Here is a 5,646-nt window from a genome sequence, read left to right as displayed (position 1 = left end):
AGAAAAACCTGGAAATAATTCAAATGCCTATCAGCAGGAGAAGAGATAAATAAGGCATGTCATAGTCGCACAATGGAACAGTATCAGCAATGGGAACCAACAACCTCCAATTAGATGCAACGATACAGATGACTCTCACAAACAGTCTTGAGAGAGAGCAGTCACACATGAAGGAATATGTACTGTATGATTCCACTGATGTAGCATTCTGAATCCAGTAGAATTAACATATGCTGTTAGCAGTACAGCAGTACTGCTGGCCATAAGTAGAGAAAGCAAGAGAATGCGAGGTGATATCTGGAATCACAGTGCTTGATTGGATTTGAAGTGTTCCCCAAACGTCTCTGTTAGGAATGCTTGCTTGGTCCACAGCTGGTAATGCTATTTGCAGAGGCTCTGGAAACATTAGCTGATGAGGCCCAGCTGGAAGAAGCAGGTCACTGGAGGTTACACCAGGTCCCCAGTCCCTTTCTCAGTCTGCTTCTGGACTGCTATGAAGGGAAGGAACTCTTTTGTTGCGTACTTCTGCTGTTATATTCAAGTGTAGGGGCCAAACAACCATGGACAGAATACCTCAAAACTCTGTGGCAGAGTACTTTTCCCTTCATGCTGTTTATATCAGGTGTTTTGTCACTACAAAGAGAACATGAGTCTGCTACAAGTTCGTGGTCTAGGTTCAACTATACAGATAACTAGACATGTGAAGTCAGAGGTGTTGAGCTTGTAAAACCTTGTGAAACTGTACATTTGTGATCTCTGTACTTTTCTGGCTGTTCATCTCAATCTGGTAAGAAGGAAAATGATATGGCCAAATACCTCTTCTCAGTCTCACCAGTCCCATTTCCTTTTCCCATTCCTGCCTTTGTTTCTATTTGATACTTATTTCTAGACTTGGGGAGAGGGAGGCATAGAGCAGTCTAATTTCTATGTGCACCTTTCTCCCTGTCCAAAAATGATCTATATTTTTATGAGGGCCTGAGGGTAGAGTTCTGATGGTTAACCATACCCTTCTAAGAAGAGAAAGAGTGCTCGCTCACTGTGAGCAAGGTCCCAGGGTCAGTCCCTAGCACCATAAGAAAAAAAAGAAATTAATCTGTCTGTCTCTCTGTCTTTCTGTATCTCTGTCTCTCTTTCTTGCTCTTTGTCTCTGCTCTCTCTCTCATGTGTGTGTGTTTGTATGTGTGTGACTTTCTCTCTCTTTGGCCCTCTACCACTCTTCTTTAGGATACAGGGCAAGAAGTAACCATCTGTGAATCAGCAAAAGTGCCTTCACCAAGAGTCTGACCAAATTGGCACCCTGATCTTGGCTGTCCAGACACTAAAAGCATGAGAAATAAATATTTCTCTTCATTTATTTATGTATTAATTATTCCACATTGAGATAATTTGTTACTGTGGGCTGAACTAAGATGCTTGTCCAACGGAGGGTAGCCCACCTTTAATGTCAGTCCTCATAGAGCTCTCCAGATATTGGACATCTCTGGATCTCTTCAAGGAGTTCTAGTAAGCCTGCTTTCAGGTACAAAAACAAAAAAAAACCAAGGCTGTCTAGTCTGGTCATAAGTTTGGCTCAGTGTTTAGTTGCTAAAGCTTTTGGAATACCTTCAGGTTCCTGATTTGAGTACTTCAGAAACTTAATGGTTAATCAAAGTGGACCAACTGTGGCACAGAATCATTTTGTTGCCATTCTTTCTGTAGGCACATACATAGTCTCTCTTTCATAGCCATTATATCAAGGCTGGCTGTCAGATCCATGAATCCATTCAGTTGGCATTTCCTCCCATGGATCTGTGCACCATTTTGATGTCCTCACCAAGAGTCCATGAACCCCTAAATGCAGGATGTGAGTCTCACTGAGATTGTAAGTCCTGGCCTTTTCCATTTTCACTCTTTTAACTTTGTTTCTCCCTTTTATTTCCTGGGCTCTGGTCTGCTAAGCAGTGTTGCCTCCATCCTGGTCTAGGTAATGCTTTTTAACCAGTTCTGCCATGTCCCGTCAAATACCCATCAGTTTTACAACTATACCCTGTCGCATATTAAAGGTGAAGGAACGTTATAACATTAGTAAGCAGTCATATATTCTCAGGAGAGGGTCCTGCTATAAATAAGGACTTCTAGAGCATTCACTCCCTCAGATTCCATATCCTTTTTCATTTAAATGCAAAGAGAGACAATTTCATCTGTATGTAAAATCATAAAAGATAATCTTATAGAAAGAGAGAGGAGAAAGATAGTTACCAAGGGCTAGGAGGAGGAGGGTATGGGGAATGAAAAGATGTTGATCAAAGGGTACAAAGTTTTAGTCAAACTGGAGGAATAGCTTTTGGTAATGTGTCATACTGCGTCCTGACTACAGTTAATAAAACCATTGTATATTTCAAAATTATTAAAAGAGATGTTTGACATTCTCATCACATAAGATGATGAATTGGAGAGGTGATAGATATGTTAATTAGCTTGATTGACTCTTTTTATACTATAGACATAGATCAAAACATCACATTGTAGCCCATAAACATACAAGATTATCTGTCATTTAATAATAAATAATAAAAATGAGATACTTTATCAAAGTTCAAGGTTCACAAAGTTTAAGATTCTATTTCAGAGACAAAAATAGTCTAAAATGTAGAGATACTAGCTAAATAGTCATCATACACATTTTACTTTAGTCCTGGACATTCATTTAGGCTACATTTCCCAGCTGCCCTTCGGGTAAAGTATGGCCATACAGCAGACTTTTGGCTGATTAAATATAGTCAAATGTGATGTAAAGAACTTTGATGTGTGCCTCATACTTACTTTTTACATGGTCTTTGGATTGATTTCTTCCATTGCTCATCCCTGTTGGTTGGACATTAATGTAATAGAGTGATGTTGAAGGACTAAATAGTATCAGCATGACTGCCCACTAGTGACACCAGGGAAGCGTAAAACAAAATTCTATGCCCATGTCCCATGTTCAGTCAATTAAGTTAGAATTTCTGCTGTTAAAGAAACAGAGCTCCCCACTGGTTTGGAACCCTCAGTGAGTGTGTAAAGCTAAGGCCCTTCTATCATATCATGGTTTGAATCTGAAATGTCTCCCACAGGCATGTGTGTTGAAGGTTTGGTTCCCAACCGGTGATGCTACTTTGAAAGATTCTGGAAATATTTGGATTTAGGTTCTTGCTTGGAGGAACTAGGTCATTGGGAATGAATCTTTGAAAGTCATACCAGACCCCAAAGTACCTTTCCTACTCTCTGCTCTCTACTTCAACTCTTTGGCATGAGTTGAAGAGCTTCTTCCACCTTCATACCACCATAAAATTCTGCCCAAGTGCATGAGGTCAAACAATCATGAACTCAACCTTTTGAAACTCTGAGCCCCAAATTATCCTTCTTCCCTTAAATTGTTTCCTCAGATAGTTTGGTTACAGTTGTGCAAAGTAACAAGCATCTGCCTTAAACTGTACTTTTCCTGAAAAAGAAATAAAATTGCATTCTGTGACACCAGAGTTAGCTTTACTGTAATTAAAAAAAAAAAAAAAAAAACTGGACAGCTTTGTAACTGTCCATAGGCTAGTCATGTCCTAACTAGCTCCTGGCTGACAAGAGACTGTTGGTAGAAAGTGAGTAATGAAGTTTACATGAGGACAAGGGATATAGACCTTGGCTTGAGCATCTAGGAAGTGCCTGCGAATCTAGGTTCAGGAAAAGCAAAGAGATGATAGCAGTATGGTGAGGAACAGATGCTCTTCTCCACTTTTCTGTTCCTAGATGCTCAAGCAGAGGTCTATATCCTTTGTCCTTATATAAACCTCATTGCTCACTTCCTACCAACAGTCTTTTGTCAGCCATCAAAGTTCTATGTGAGTCTGATCTGAGAGAGCAAGTGTGAATGCGTATAGGGGAGTTTGTTTGGGTGGACTGATAACTACGGAATAAATCTGCAATCTTCCTGATTTAGGAATTGCATTACTTGGATTGTAGTATCTTTCAACTGGATAGCAAAATCTTGGACTTATGTGATCTTGCTCCTACACGTGGAGACATGTTTCGCTTAAGTAATAGAATTTGGCTTGCTAGGAAGGTTTTGTATTCTTGTTGGTCAAACAAGAATCATTGTTTAAGGATAACAACAAAGGAAGCCCATGAACTGGATGCTCTTGGCTTGACTAATGACTTTTCTTTCTCAACTGTAGTGACAATTTTGGAATTTTAGTCCCTTTAAAAATCACAGAAATATTATAACAATATGTTTTCATTTTAATTCCAGGTGTGGACTATGGGGCGGCTTCAGAATGTTCACTGCAGCTGACTATGATTTGCCTCATGCTCTAGCAGAGGCATAATTTTGCCAGCTGCAGATAGTTTCTGTGACTGTAATGTTTGGAATTCTGTAAACTTTTCAGAGGGTGTATAAATGCTAGAGCCCCAGTAGGCAAATTTCATGGTTGTCCATGGGTTGTTGGTTGGTTATTGTTAGTTGGGGTTTGTCAAGTATTCATGCACAAAGAGACAAGAAGAACTAATTAGGTATCCTGACTGTGAAGATGAAACTTGCCCCAAGGAACTTAAAGTCCCCAATCAGTAGGAAGTAGTCAATAGTGCTCTCCCTTTCCAGCCCCTGACTTTACTAAGGGATCTCTTTCCTTTTCTCTCTGTCCTTTTTTCTTTCTCTTCTACTGGTAGGAGTTGAAAGGGTAGAAGAAAAATGTTGGAGAAGGATAGGAGAAAGAAGAACCCACAAAGTAGCTAAAGATGACACACACAACAGCCATCACCTTCTTTCCCTGTCCCCCCCTTTCCCACCTGCTCCTCCTTATTACCTTCCCTTTTTGGATGAACATCTTCTTTCTCCTCACCTTCTTTCCCCCATCTCTCTTTGACCTTCACCCTGTTCCTTCCTCAATCCTTGTTTCTATACACACCTTCTTTCTCTCGTGTCTACCCTTCCTTTAACCATTCCCCTTACCCTTCCTCTACTGCTCAAAAATTTCAGCAAAATGTAGCTTTCCACTCCTGTCACACCTCTAGAAATTGTGAGCAGATAAGTTATGGGGTGATGGTGGATTTGCTCATCATTCATTTATTTAACATTGTTAGCATGATGTACACGATCAAGTAATGGGCTACAAGTGGGAGCAAAGAAGCAAATCATTTGATTTTTGTAGTAGAAATTCTGCCTCGTGGAGGATGAAAGCAGAGAGTTGTTGATGAAGATGGTGGAATCTTTAAGAGTTAGCAGCTGTTTCATGTCTAGCAGAGAGTGCCTAGTATCCCTAGGGAACAGATACTTTTGTCTGTGAGGAAATCATCACTGAAGCTAGACATTTAGTCTCTGAGATAAATAGGGCCCCATGCTGTAGAGAAGGATCAGCAAAGACTGTCCATTGCTGAAGATGCTAGAGGAAGAACTTAATGTATGTGTGGCAAATGTCCATTAAGGGGAAGAAATCTCAAAGGAGAAAGATTGTAACTCAGACTCTTCTCTTTGATGGGGGATGGATGATTTTAGAGAACCCTGATGGACCAAGGGCATCATGAGATTCAGGAGGCAATGTTGATCCATAAAGACCCAGTGTTGATCCATAAAGAGGAAAAGAGGAGACTACAATGCTGAGCTAGCTGAGTTGGACACTCGACTTGACCCAGCCCTCTGAA

The sequence above is a fragment of the Mastomys coucha genome, chromosome X (assembly GCF_008632895.1).
Source record: "Mastomys coucha isolate ucsf_1 chromosome X, UCSF_Mcou_1, whole genome shotgun sequence".
In the NCBI taxonomy this organism is placed as follows: Eukaryota; Metazoa; Chordata; class Mammalia; order Rodentia; family Muridae; genus Mastomys; species Mastomys coucha.
The sequence above is the reverse complement of the archived record's forward strand: the minus strand, read 5'-3'. Positions refer to the sequence as shown.